The 15,734-nt window shown below is 39.5% G+C and overlaps 1 protein-coding gene across 2 annotated transcripts in view; it reads right to left on the reverse strand.

Annotated features, from left to right (window-relative positions):
* The window catches only part of CFAP299 (cilia and flagella associated protein 299), a 679,361-nt gene that overhangs the window by 635,403 nt on the left and 28,224 nt on the right, over positions 1 to 15,734 (reverse strand). The window lies entirely within an intron of this gene.

Raw genomic sequence — 15,734 nt, forward strand, 5'->3', positions numbered from 1 at the left:
TCTGCTGTCTTCAGGAGACCCATCTCACATGCAGAGACATACATAGGCTCAAAATAAAAGGATGGAGGAAGATCTACCAAGCAAATGGAGAACAAAAAAAAGCAGGGGTTGCAATCCTAGTCTCTGATAAAACAGACTTTAAACCATCAAAGATCAAAAGAGACAAAGAAGGCCATTACATAATGGTAAAGGGATCAATCCAACAGGAAGAGCTAACTATCCTAAATATATATGCACCTAATACAGGAGCACCCAGATTCATAAAGCAAGTCCTTAGAGACTTACAAAGAGACTTAGACTCCCATACAATAATAATGGGAGACTTCAACACTCCACTGTCAACATTAGACAGATCAACGAGACAGAAAGTTAACAAGGATATCCAGGAATTGAACTCATCTCTGCACCAAGCGGACCTAATAGACATCTATAGAACTCTCCACCCCAAGTCAACAGAATATACATTCTTCTCAGCACCACATCACACTTATTCCAAAATTGACCACATAATTGGAAGTAAAGCACTCCTCAGCAAATGTACAAGAACAGAAATTATAACAAACTGTCTCTCAGACCACAGTGCAATCAAACTAGAACTCAGGACTAAGAAACTCAATCAAAACCGCTCAACTACATGGAAACTGAACAACCTGCTCCTGAATGACTACTGGGTACATAACGAAATGAAAGCAGAAATAAAGATGTTCTTTGAATCCAATGAGAACAAAGATACAACATACCAGAATCTCTGGGACACATTTAAAGCAGTATGTAGAGGGAAATTTATAGCACTAAGTGCCCACAAGAGAAAGCAGGAAAGATCTAAAATTGACACTCTAACATCACAATTAAAAGAACTAGAGAGGCAAGAGCAAACACATTCAAAAGCTAGCAGAAGGCAAGAAATAACTAAGATCAGAGCAGAACTGAAGGAGATAGAGACACAAAAAACCCTCCAAAAAATCAATGAATCCAGGAGTTGGTTTTTTGAAAAGATCAACAAAATTGACAGACCGCTAGCAAGATTAATAAAGAAGAAAAGAGAGAGGAATCAAATAGACGCAATAAAAAATGATAAAGGGGATATCACCACCGACCCCACAGAAATACAAACTACCATCAGAGAATACTATAAACACCTCTACGCAAATCAACTAGAAAATCTAGAAGAAATGGATAATTTCCTGGACGCGTACACTCTTCCAAGACTAAACCAGGAAGAAGTTGAATCCCTGAATAGACCAATAGCAGCCTCTGAAATTGAGGCAACAATTAATAGCCTGCCCACCAAAAAAAGCCCAGGACCAGATGGATTCACAGCTGAATTCTACCAGAGGTACAAGGAGGAGCTGGTACCATTCCTTCTGAAACTATTCCAATCAATAGAAAAAGAGGGAATCCTCCCTAACTCATTTTATGAGGCCAACATCATCCTGATACCAAAGCCTGGCAGAGACACAACAAAAAAAGAGAATTTTAGACCAATCTCCCTGATGAACATCGATGCAAAAATCCTCAATAAAATACTGGCAAACCGGATTCAGCAGCACATCAAAAAGCTTATCCACCATGATCAAGTGGGCTTCATCCCTGGGATGCAAGGCTGGTTCAACATTCGCAAATCAATCAACGTAATCCAGCATATCAACAGAACCAAAGACAAGAACCACATGATTATCTCAATAGATGCAGAAAAGGCTTTTGACAAAATTCAACAGCCCTTCATGCTAAAAACGCTCAACAAATTCGGTATTGATGGAACGTACCTCAAAATAATAAGAGCTATTTATGACAAACCCACAGCTAATATCATACTGAATGGGCAAAAACTGGAAAAGTTCCCTTTGAAAACTGGCACAAGACAGGGATGCCCTCTCTCACCACTCCTATTCAACATAGTGTTGGAAGTTCTGGCTAGGGCAATCAGGCAAGAGAAAGAAATCAAGGGTATTCAGTTAGGAAAAGAGGAAGTCAAATTGTCCCTGTTTGCAGATGACATGATTGTGTATTTAGAAAACCCCATCGTCTCAGCCCAAAATCTTCTTAAGCTGATAAGCAACTTCAGCAAAGTCTCAGGATACAAAATTAATGTGCAAAAATCACAAGCATTCTTATACACCAGTAACAGACAAGCAGAGAGCCAAATCAGGAATGAACTTCCATTCACAATTGCTTCAAAGAGAATAAAATACCTAGGAATCCAACTTACAAGGGATGTAAAGGACCTCTTCAAGGAGAACTACAAACCACTGCTCAGTGAAATCAAAGAGGACACAAACAAATGGAAGAACATACCATGCTCATGGATAGGCAGAATCAATATTGTGAAAATGGCCATACTGCCCAAGGTAATTTATAGATTCAATGCCATCCCCATCAAGCTACCAATGAGTTTCTTCACCGAATTGGAAAAAACTGCTTTAAAGTTCATATGGAACCAAAAAAGAGCCCGTATTGCCAAGACAATCCTAAGTCAAAAGGACAAAGCCGGAGGCGTCACGCTACCTGACTTCAAACTATACTACAAGGCTACAGTAACCAAAACAGCATGGTACTGGTACCAAAACAGAGATATAGACCAATGGAACAGAACGGAGCCTTCAGAAATAATGCCACACATCTACAACCATCTGATATTTGACAAACCTGAGAAAAACAAGAAATGGGGAAAGGATTCCCTATTTAATAAATGGTGCTGGGAAAATTGGCTAGCCATAAGTAGAAAGCTGAAACTGGATCCTTTCCTTACTCCTTATACGAAGATTAATTCAAGATGGATTAGAGACTTAAATGTTAGACCTAATACCATAAAAACCCTAGAAGAAAATCTAGGTAGTACCATTCAGGACATAGGCATGGGCAAGGACTTCATGTCTAAAACACCAAAAGCAACGGCAGCAAAAGCCAAAATTGACAAATGGGATCTCATTAAACTAAAGAGCTTCTGCACAGCAAAAGAAACTACCATCAGAGTGAACAGGCAACCTACAGAATGGGAGAAAATTTTTGCAATCTACTCATCTGACAAAGGGCTCATTTCCAGAATCTACAAAGAACTCAAACAAATATACAAGAAAAAAACAAACAACCCCATCCAAAAGTGGGGAAAGGATATGAACAGACATTTCTCAAAAGAAGACATTCATACAGCCAACAGACACATGAAAAAATGCTCATCATCACTGGCCATCAGAGAAATGCAAATCAAAACCACAATGAGATACCATCTCACACCAGTTAGAATGGCAATCATTAAAAAATCAGGAAACAACAGGTGTTGGAGGGGATGTGGAGAAATAGGAACACTTTTACACTGTTGGTGGGATTGTAAACTAGTTCAACCATTATGGAAAACAGTATGGCGATTCCTCAAGGATCTAGAACTAGATGTACCATATGACCCAGCCATCCCACTACTGGGTATATACCCAAAGGATTATAAATTATGCTACTACAAAGACACATGCACACGTATGTTTATTGCGGCACTATTCACAATAGCAAAGACTTGGAATCAACCCAAATGTCCATCAGTGACAGACTGGATTAAGAAAATGTGGCACATATACACCATGGAATACTATGCAGCCATAAAAAAGGATGAGTTTGTGTCCTTTGTAGGGACATGGATGCAGCTGGAAACCATCATTCTTAGCAAACTATCACAAGAAGAGAAAACCAAACACCGCATGTTCTCACTCATAGGTGGGAACTGAACAATGAGCTCACTTGGACTCGGGAAGGGGAACATCACACAATGGGGCCTATCATGGGGAGGGATTGCATTGGGGAGTTATACCTGATATAAATGATGAATTGATGGGTGCTGACGAGTTGATGGGTGCAGCACACCAACATGGCACATGTATACATATGTAACAAACCTGCACATTATGCACATGTACCCTAGAACTTAAAGTATAATAAAAAAAAAAAAAGTAACTAGGAATTCAAATAATTCTTACATAGGACATGCAGAAATACACACATGAATGAATCATAAAGAAAAACTGATAAACTGGGGTTTATCAAAATTTAAATCCACTCTTCAAAACACACTTTTTTAAAATTAATTTCAAGTTCTAGGGCACCTGTGCACAACATGCAGGTTTGCTACATATGTATACATCTGCCATGTTGGTGTGCCCCACCCATTAACTCATCATTTACATTAGGTATATCTCCTAATGCTATCCCCCCTGCTCTCTCCACCCCACGACAGGCCCCAGTGTGTGAAGTTCCCCATCCTGTGTCCAAGTGTTCTCATTGTTCAATTCCCACCTATGAGTTAGAATATGTGGTGTTTGGTTTCCAGTCCTTGTGATAGTTTGCTCAGAATGATGATTTCCAGCTGCATCCATGTCCCTACAAATGACATGAACTCACCCTTTTTTATGGCTGTAGAGTATTCCATGGTGTATATGTGCCACATTTTCTTAATCCAGTCTATCACTGATGGACATTTGGGTTGATTCCAAGTCTTTGCTATTGTGAATAGTGCCACACAAAAGACACTATTAAATAAAAAGACAAGGTACAGATGTTGAAAAAATATTTGCAAGATTCATATCTGATGAAAAAGTTGTAACTGGAATATATAAAGAACACTTAAAATCAATAAAACATTTCACCAAAGAAGAGATATGGATGGAAAATAAGCACATAAAAAGATGCTCACTTTGGGAGGTCAAGGTGGGTGTATCACCTGAGGTCAGGAGTTCAAGACCAGCCTGGCCAATGTGGTTAAACCCCGTATCTACTAAAAATACAAAAATTAGTCAGGTGTGGTGGCGGGAACCTGTAATTCCAGCTACTCAGGAGGCTGAGGCAGGAACCTGGGAAGCAGAGGTTGCAGTGAGCCGAAATCATGCCATTGCATTGTCACCTGGGTGACAACAGTGAAACTGCATCTCAACAAAAAAGAAGAAGAAAAAAGATGCTCAGCATCATTAGTCATTAGGGAAATACACTTGCTATACTGGCTAAATTTTTTTTAATTGTCAGTATGTGTTCTTAAAGAAGTAGACCACTGGCACTCTAATACCCTGCTAAGGAGAGAGTAAAATGATACAGACACTTTACAAACAATTTAACAGTATCTTATAAAATTAAACATACAGCTGCCACATGAATCCATAATCATATTCCTGGTTATATACTTAAGATATATGAACATATCTTTCCTTAAAAAGATCTTTGTAAAATATTTATAGAAGTTTATTTGGAAAAAAATTAGAAATAACCCAATTATCCATCGACTGGAAAACAGACACGTACACAAACTATTATCCAACTAGAAAATGCAATATTACTCAATAAAAAAGCAACCTTATCATTCATGCAACCATGTAGAAAAGCCTCAAAAGCTTTATGATTAGTGAGAAAAAGACAACATGATTTATGATTGCATTCGTATGACATTCTAAAAAAAGGCAAAACTATAGGGACAGAAATCATATGGCTGGTTTGTCAGGGGCTACAAAGAATACAGTAAATGCAAACAGGCATGAGGAAACTTTTTGTGGTAATGAAAACGTTATCCTGATTGTGGTGAGAGTGATACTACTTTATACAGTACTGTATACATCTGTCAGAACTCACTGAATTAAGCACTTTAAAAATCAATACATCTAACTTTCAAAAATGAATTATAAAAAATAACGGATGTGCAACCTAGCTAGGAGTAGTAGAGTCAGCTCACAGCTTCTGGTTCTTAATTCTTTCTTTGTCAGCCTCAGCAATTGAGCTCATGACATATTGTTTTCTGGGTGGCCCACACAAAGCACTGAGGAAACTGGAGGTTCAAGAACTTAACCATTTCCACCAAATGTGGAGCCCCTCTAGCAGGTAATCTTTGCTTTGCATTCCCTTCATTAGTTTGAGAGAGAATTTGACCATGGGCATTAAGGTCTGAAAGCTGCCCTTGTTCAACCTTGCCTCCACATTTTTCCTTTTATGTTTAATGCTTCTCAATTAACGTGTTGAATTCTTAACTTTATTTCAGAGAGGCTAGTCTGTGACAGATTGCACGTGGATCAGCCTGAAACAGCAAGATGAGGCTTGAGGACTGGATCACTCACCATGAGTTCTCTGGTAATGAGGTTCACATCCCCAGCCACATCCCTGGAGCGAAGTCATGTGCAGATAGGCCCAAGTCAAGGTGTGGTCCAGTTGTTAAAAGATTCAGACGTGGTAAGCTAGGACACCATTCCGTTGAAGGGGAATGCCCTAGCCAATAGGATGTTTCAGGCATTCAAAATGTGTGTGAGAGTAAGGAATATATGAACAATGGAAGTAGTTGTTGTTAATTGCATTGATGCCCTATAGGTTAATAATGCAAAAGTTAATGGCCTTAATTACTGGGAATCCTTTGAGCTCTTCTATGGACCATGATCTTCTGGTGAGTATTCTGGTTTCACACAATATGTACCTTTCAGCATTGCCATTTTCCTGAGTCTTTTAATCTCTTCCTCAAAAGTCTCTCTCTGCAATTTAGGCCTTTGAACTGCACTCGGTGCGAGCCATTGCTTGTTCCAGGTTTCTTGGAGCCACTCTAGCACTGAATTTGCCGGAGTCTCTTTACTAGTATACAAAGAAGCCCTCATTTCATGAAGTGGGCAAGCCAAATAAGATGTAATGAGGTCCACATCCCTGGCCACATCCCCGCAGTTAAGTCATATGCAAACAGGCCCAGGACAAAGTCATATGCAAACATATAAAAGATTCATATGCTTTAAGCTGGGATGCCATGCCACTGAAGGGTAATTCCCTAGCCAATAGGATATTTCAGGCATTCAAAGTCTCAAGAGGCACAGAGACTATTTGCCAGCTTACAAAGAAGCCCTCATTTCATGCAGTGGGCAAGGAGAATAAGAAGAAGATCAAGCCAAGATTTGACAGTCAAAGTGACTAAGTTCCAAAGGCAGTCAAATGTTCAGCAGGGGCAAGTATGTTACACCAAAATCAGAGCTCTAATTAGGAAAATCTCAGCTCCTGAAACATGAGATAGGGACAACTGAGTAGATGTCTTTGAAAAATTTGACCTTCCCAGGTCTCTAAATCTTCTGAGCCTAAAAAAGGAGCCCACTGCTCTTCAATAAGAGCTAGCAAACCCCCACCACCAGCAGCAGCAATGTAAGAAGAAAATAGAGGCCTTTCTCCCACATAAAAGCAGGTGTGTGCCTCAGGAGATATCCCCAGTTCCCTTATCGGAGTTACAATTCTGGCCACCAGGCCGATAATATGGTCAAGTCACAGATAGGGACATGGTAGGTCTGATAAGAAAAAAAGGAATATTATCCCAAATACACTGCAAGACCTAGGACTTGTACCAACAAGACTAGAGCGACTCATTGGGCTAGATTCTGGGGATTCTAGGTCAGAGAAAGCAGAAATAAGACTAAATAAGTCAGAGTTTATTGACAGGACACTTTCTCAGAACACAGGGCATTGTATTCTGGTAACGATCCCAGAAGATGTTGCAAACTCTGCTAGCGTGACTCCAAGAAACCTGGAACAAGCAATGGCCTACACTGAGTGCAGTTCAAAGGCCTAAATTTCAGAGAGAGACTTTTGAGGAAGAGATTAAAAGACTCAGGAAAATGGCAATCCTAGAAGAAACATATTGTGTGAGACCAGAAAACCCACCAGAAGATTATGGTCTATAGAGGAACCCAGAAGATAGCCAGTCATTAACAGCATAAAAAATGTGCTGGTTACTGAAGCATCAGAATCATTAAGAAGTTCAGTGGTGGCTCTCCAGTGCATTCCAGGGCTGAATGCAGAAAAGCCTGGTTGCATACCTAGGCTACCTAAGCACAATGGGCATACTAGTACCTTGATGCTAGAGAAACTTCAATGTGGTGTTAGGACTGCAAGTGCACAGAATGTAAACATTGAGGCTCGGGAACCTCTACTCAGATTTCAGAGGATATATGAAAAAATCTGGATGTCCAGGCAAAAGCCTGCTGCAGGGGTGGAACCCTCACAGAAAACCTCTTCTAGGGCAGTAAGGAAGGGAAATGTGGAGTTTGAGCTCTCACACAGAGGCCCCACTGGGGTGCTGCCTAGTGGAGCTGTAAGAAGAGGGCTACCATCCTTCAGACCTCAGAATGGTAGAGCTACCCAAAGTTGCACCTTGCGCCTGGAAAAGCCACAGGCACTCAAAGCCAGCATGTAAGAGCAGCTGCGGGGGTGAATCCGCAAAGCCACAGGGGTGGAGTTGCTCAAAGCCTTGGGAGCCCCCCTTGCATCAGCATGCCCTGGATATAAACATGGAGTCAGGGGAGATTATTTTGGAGCTTTAGGGTTTAATGACTGCCCTGCTGGGTTTCAGACTTGCATGGGGCCTGTAGCCCCTTTCTTTTGGCCAATTTCTCCCTTTTGGAACAAGTGTATTTACCTAATGCCTATCCCCCATTGTATCCTGGAAGTGACTAACTTGTTTTTGATTTTATAGGCTCATAGGCAGAAGAGACTAGCCTTGTTTCAGCTGAAACTTTGGACTGCGGACTTTTGGGTTAACGGTGGAATGAGTTAAGACTTTGGGGGAACTATTGGAAAGGTATGATTGCATTTTGCAATGTGAGATGGCCATGAGATTTGGGGAGCCCAGGAACAGAATAATATGGTTTGAATCTGTGTTCCCACCAAATCTCATGTCAAATTGTAATCCCCACTGCTGAAAGTGGGACCTGGTGGGAGGTGATTGGATCATGGGGTCAGATTTCCCCCTTGGTACTCTCCTTGCAATAGTGAATTCTCATGAGATCTGGCTGTTTAAAAGTGTGTGCCACCTCCCCACCTTTCTATTTCTCCTGTTCTGACCACGTAAAGTGCCAGCTTCCCCTTCATCTTCTGCCATGATTGTAAGTTTCCTGAGGCGTCCCTAGAAACTGAGCAGATGCTGCCATGCTTCCTGTACAGCCTGCAGAATCATGAATTAATTAAACCTCTTTTCTTTATAAACTACACAGTCTCAGATATTTCTTTATAGCAGTGTAAGAATGAACTGATACACCCATTGTATAGCAAAAAGGTACAGGAGAGTGTTCATGAACATGGGATCCTCTGGCCATATTATGCATGCACTATCCAGAAGCTGTCAGCTAAAAGTGCTAGAATGTTCACTGAAGGCACCACTGAATCTCCAGCTCAGCAGCAATACTACTCAAAACTGACGTACATGCACTAGGGTACTCATCAAGGAAAACAGCAGGTGTCTCACTGAACTACAAGCTATGGCTGCCACTTAGGCACCTTGGGCATCTTGTGCCCAGGAAGCAGCAGGCAAGAAAAGGAGACATGATCTTGTAAAGAGTAACTGATGCTGATCAGCAAAAAGAAGGACTGCAGTTACAGAATAGGGATAGGGAAGAATACATGGCAACCTCACGTGAACCACCTGGGCATCTGTTCATACGCTCTTCCTAAATTTTAAATGAGGATGACAAATGTATCAACATGTGCCAGAGTAGAGTAGGATGACAAGTGCCTCAGACCATTTATGAATAAGGATTTTGGGTCACATCACAAAATCCTGGAAAGATGATAGCCAAAGGCAGGAGATTTAGAATGGATAGTGGAAGAGGGAGATTATGAAATGATAGGGGCTGTAGCTCACCCCATTGACTTTATTGTGAGTTTCCTCTCATGAAGAGAGGCCTCTGTGCTCTGGAGGAGCTGCTCCATGTGCACATGAAGTAGATCTGTAGATTACAATATGCATCACTCAGATATACCTTGTATAAAGGAATTTCTGCCAGCTGTGAGGAGCTTGGTGAGCAGACAACCTCCATCTTTTAACCCTTTCAAGATCAGCCTCAACTTTTCTTAGTGTTCCCCAGCCAATGAGTACAGTGGAGGTACTAAGACCTGGCTGTTTCATCCCATGTGGGATAACTTGTACTGTGCAGCTCTCCACTGTGCTGAAAGTGTCTCTGAAAGTTTGAGGTTAGGGCTCTGATCCTGCTCATTCCTGCTTCCTCACTTTTCCTTTCACAGGTGTTGCTTTCTCAACAAACCTTGTGCACTCCTAATTCTCATTGTCTGCTTCCTAGAGATGCTAATCTGCAACAAATCACAATTGTATTGTTTTGGTTGGAAGGCAATAAACCATGAGAATAGCTATTTAAAAATATGATACTTGAAAGTAAGCAAAAAGTTAAAATTATTTCACCAAACACTTAAAATATATAAATTTTCTCATTTAATTCTCAAGTATATGATATTCAGTTTTTATCATAAAATGATATACAAAAATAAAACAAGGTTGACAGGATAAAGCCATTCTTATATAAAACAAACTGGAATTTTATCCGACTTCATTGCCATAATTATTTAGAACTCTTGAACTCTTGGGCTCAAGCAATTCTCCCATCTCAGCCTCCCAAAGTGCTCATCTCCATAAAATTAAAAGTATTTTATAAGTTAACAGACATTTTCAGATAACTATAAATTATACCAGAAAGTAGAATTTAACAGATGCTAAAGTAACTAGATTGAATAGCATAAGAAAGGCTGGAGATTTATTCAGCTTTTACATTTTATTCCAGATATACTTGAGAATAAAGGGCACAAGAACCTTACTCTAAATCACCAGAGAAATCCTCTTCATCAAGTACAAAAAGATCATAGGGATCCATGTATGTACAGCATCTGAGACTCCTATCAAGTGAATCCTCACAGTAATTCCCAAACACTCATCTCATAGTCTTCCAAGAAGATGGCAATAGCTAACCAGTAAAATTGTACAATCCATCAGGGCTACCACTTACTCCGATCATCCGCATTTCAGATACTGTGCTCTAGCAAAATAAGGTCATTATCTCAGAATCAGTTTTAAGAGGGGTGATTATCTCAGAATCAGTTTTAAGAGGGGTGAATTCATTTCCCAATAAGATAAGGTGACCTAAAGTGAAGAGACTGATGAGCTTACAAGCTCATTCAGCAAAGTATCCAGCCTGAGGAATGACTCAGTTATAACTACTTACTAACTAGGCTCCAGGAACACAATAGTCAATATGTGTCACAAACATTGAAGTTCCATTTCTCCACCACATGGCAATCAGCTGAACTTCTCACTATAAATAGAAATTATGTGGCACTTATGCAACAAAACCATGGCCAGTCCCTGGGGGAGAGAATTCCCTGTCCTGACAAATGGGTATCAGCTAAATTACTCCCATCCTTTCTTCCAACCTCTACAGCTTCTGTCTTATGGCTACTATAACCAGTGGCATGAATCTCAGTGGAGAATAAATCAGAAATGTTTACATAATAATGGAGCAGAGATGATTTTGAAGCAAAGGATGAGAAGGCTAGGAGAATGAAGAATCTACTCTATCCCCCCACCCTGCCCTACATCATCACCTTGGATACCAACCCAATAAAAGTTGAAATGGGTGCCTCTAGTTGATATAGTTTTTGCAGAAAAAAAAGGGCTTAGTGAAGGAACAGGTACAAATTAAGACAAAGAAGTAAAGAAAATAATTTGTGAATAAGGGGAGTTTACCGTAGGATTGAGGCAAAATGGATGTGTTCACTCACACCCATCTTTGCCCAATTAACTCTAATTGAGCCATTAAGAATCAATTTAGTGGTCAAACATCAAGAAGAACTTTTCTTACTCTTCACGTCCCCTCACAAATCTTAACTTTGTATTACTTCAAAATGTTGCCACAGTACTTACGATTGCATTTATCATCTTCCATTGCAATTGTCTTTTTGAACTGAAATTTAAATCATATACTATAAATTCACCCTTTTAAGGTGCACAATTCAATAGATTTTAGTATATTTACAAAGTTATGCAATTATCACCAATATCTAATTACACATTTTATCACACCAAGAAGAAACCTCATATTCATTAGTAGTCATCATCCAATCTCCCTTCCATCCCGCCCTTGGAAACCATGAATCTACTTGTCTCCATAGATTTACTGATTCTGGACATTTTATATAAATGGCATCATGCAATAAGTAGTCTTCTTTTTTCTAGCATCTTTTGCTTAGCTTAACGTGTTCAAGGTTTTTCATGTTGTTGCATGTAACACTACTTTACACCTTTTGATGACTGAATAATATTTTATTATACTTAGGTACCAAACTTTTAATCCATTCACCAGTTGATGGGTTGGACAACTCCTACCTTTTAACTACTATGAATAATACCACTATTGAAATTTGTATATGAGTTTTTAAGTGGACTTAGGTTTTCAATTCCCTTGAATATGTGTTTGGTAGAATTGCTGGGTCATATGGTAACTCTACGTTGAACTTTTTGAAGACCTGCCAAACTGTTTTCCATTTTCCATTCCCACCAACAATGTAATGCCTTTCATTTCTCTAGTCTTCAAGCTTCTTGAGGGTGAGAACTAAGTCTATGTTCTATTGTATTTCCAGAGCCTACAGGACAGAACCTAATACACTATGGTTGTCTATATTTGTGAAAGACTAAATAGAAGCCCAAAATAATTTTTAACATTTTTGCCTTGTTCTAGAACATCCCTAATCAAAATAAACCTTCCTGATATCTTTAACTTTCATCTCTCCAGACTTTTCCCCTATGAAGCTATTGTGAATAACTAACATACTCCTAGATACCAGCACTTCTCGAAATAGGTGCTCTATGATTGCTAGACCAAAGAATTGTGATCTACTTGGAGTTGCTCACCTGCATATTAAAGAAGTTAATGTAAGATGATCTGATAGTGGAACCAAGTGTTTCCAAGTTGCCAGCTGGCAGGCAGTCAGATGTTCATGCATATTTTCAAAGTGATCCTCCAACAAATACAGGCACAGGACATATTTGGCTCTAGGACACCATCTGCTGGCCCTGCTGTCAACAACACTAAATTAACCTGGAAGGGAATGGACTACCACATGGGGCAAAAGACAGCATATGGTACCCATCCCATTACAAAGGCGACCAGAGAAGATCTGCAGATGAAAGGGCCTTCAAATTCTAGCAGCTCTGAATAGGGATTAGTCTCCCAAAACTGACTCATAAGTAGCCTGATGACTTCCAGCTCTGACCAGTTAAAGAGACTATTGCATAGAGGAAATACCTACTTTGATCCTCAAACACAAAATGGACATGTGATGTGGATAGAACTTAGACTTTAAACATGAATAGCTCTTGATATGAAATAGGTTACATCACTCATAAAATCACATGTGAATTTACATGAATTCCTTGTAAAATCTCACAAAAATATTTCCACTTCTGCTCCTGACTGATAGACATTTACTGATTCTCACAAAAAGAAAAGACTCTCCCTGATGTTTTACATAAGACACATTACAAACATTACATTGTACACAGAAAACTAGCCTTGTTTCAATTTTCCAAGCATAGAAGTCGATAGTGAATAACTATGTTCAGTAAATTCCTGAAATTTTATATAAATTGCCTGTGATAAACAGAATGCCCCTTTCTCACATCAATGGGATTAAGGATATCCACTCTCTAATCTGAAGAACTGTGAATATGTTGCATTACATACCAAAAGGTCCTTTGCTACATGAACAGACACCTTTCAAAAGAAGACATACATGTGGCCAACAAACATATAAGAAAAAGCTCATCATCACTGATCATTAGAGAAATGCAAATCGAAACCACAATGAGATAACATCTCATGCCAGTCAGAATGGTGACTATTAAAAAGTCAAAAAAAAAAAAAAAAAAAAAAAAACAGCAGACATTGGCAAGGCTGTGGAGAAAAAGGAACACTTTTACACTGCTGGTGGGAGTGCAAATTATTCAACCATTGTTTGCCAATTCTTCAAAGACCTAGAGACAGAAATAGCATTTGACCCAGTAATTCCAATACTGAGTATATACCCAAAGGAATGCAAATCATTCTATTATAAAGATACATGCGTGTATATGTTCATTGCAGCACTGTTCACAATAACAAAGACATAAATCAACCCAAATGCTCATCAGTGCTAGACTGAATATACACCATGGAATACTATGCAGTCATATAAAGAATGAGATGATGTCCTTTGCAGGGACATGGATGGAGCTGGAAGTCGTTTTCCTCAGCAAACTAACACAGGAACAGAAAACCAAACACTGCATGTTCTCACCTCTAAGTGGGAGCTGAATGATGAGAACACATGGACAGGACACATGGAAGGGAATGATACACACTGGGCCTGTCAGAGTGGGGCTGGGTTGAAGCGAAAGCATCAGGAAGCATAGCTAATAGATGCTGGGCTTAATACCTAGGTGATGGGATGACCTGTGCAACAAACCACCATGGCACATGTTTACCTATAACAAACCTGTACATCCTGCACACGTACCCCTGAACGTAAAAACTGAAGAAATAACAAACCAACGGCCTTTGCCGATGATATAAATATTATTGACTTTAAAACAGGGAGATTATCCTGGATCAAGAGATGGACCCAGTGTAATCACATAAGTCCATAAAAGGAGAGATATTTCTTGGACCAGAGTCAGGAAAGAAGCTTCTGAAGAGGAAGTTGGAGAAATCTTAAGGGTAAAAGGGTCTTGACCCACTGTTGCTGGAGGGAGTGGGAAAGCTTAAAAAGAAACATAAGCAGCCTCTAGGAGCAAAGATCAGCCCCCAAATGACAACCAAGGAAGTGGGGAACTCAGCCCTATAATCATAAGGAATTGAATTTGGCCAACAACCTAACTGAACGTGGAGGCAGTTTTATCCTCAGAACCTCCAGACAAGAATGTCATCCAGCCAACACCAGGATTTTAACCTTGTGATATTCTATGCAGAGGGCCTGGCCGAGCCTCACCATATGGACAGAACAATGAATAAAGAAATGTGTATTTTGTTTTTTTGTTTTTTGTTTTGTGTTGTTTTTTTTTTTTTTTTTTTTGAGATGGAGTCTCGCTCTGTTGCCCAGGCTGGAGTGAAGTGGCCTGATCTCGGCTCACTGCAATATCCGCCTCCCGGGTTCACGCCATTCTCCTGCCTCAGTCTCCCGAGTAACTGGGACTACAGGTGCCCGCCACCACACCCAGCTAATTTTTTGTATTTTTAGTAGAGACGGGGTTTCACCGTGTTAGCCAGGATGGTCTCCATCTCCTGACCTCGTGATCCGCCTGCCTCGGCCTCCCAAAGTGCTGGGATTACAGGCATGAGCCACCGTACCTGGCCATAAATGTGTTATTTTAAGTCACCAAATTTGTAATAATGTGTTATGGTAGCAATAGAAAACTGATACATTCCCAAATATCAGTATGTTAAACTTCAGTATACTATGGTTCTGAAACACAATTACCATTAGAATGGTCACTTCTAATTGAATAGTTCCAGGACCAAAGCACATTCCACTACCAAATGTTTATAATGCATACATGGAAATTTATGCTCACAATTACTGGGTAATTTTAAAGATGTTATCCAATAATAGTATACTGATTTCTAAGTAATTATTCTCCTCAGCATTTATAATTTAATGATCCACTTTTAAAAATGAAATAGATTATTGCTTTGTCAACTACTTATGTCTTTATAAAATTGCCTTACAAGTTTGATGTAGTTCACTTTAGGAATATATCTCTTTTATAATATGTTTTAACCTATATCATTAGATTTATGTTTAATATAACCACATATTATATACTAACATATAAATTAGGCATATAAACAAAAGTTAGTGATTATTAATAAAGTTGAATGAATTAATGCTTAGAAAAATATGAGAACACAAATGATACTAAAGATTTACAGACC

This window comes from Piliocolobus tephrosceles, chromosome 3 (assembly GCF_002776525.5).
Source record: "Piliocolobus tephrosceles isolate RC106 chromosome 3, ASM277652v3, whole genome shotgun sequence".
In the NCBI taxonomy this organism is placed as follows: Eukaryota; Metazoa; Chordata; class Mammalia; order Primates; family Cercopithecidae; genus Piliocolobus; species Piliocolobus tephrosceles.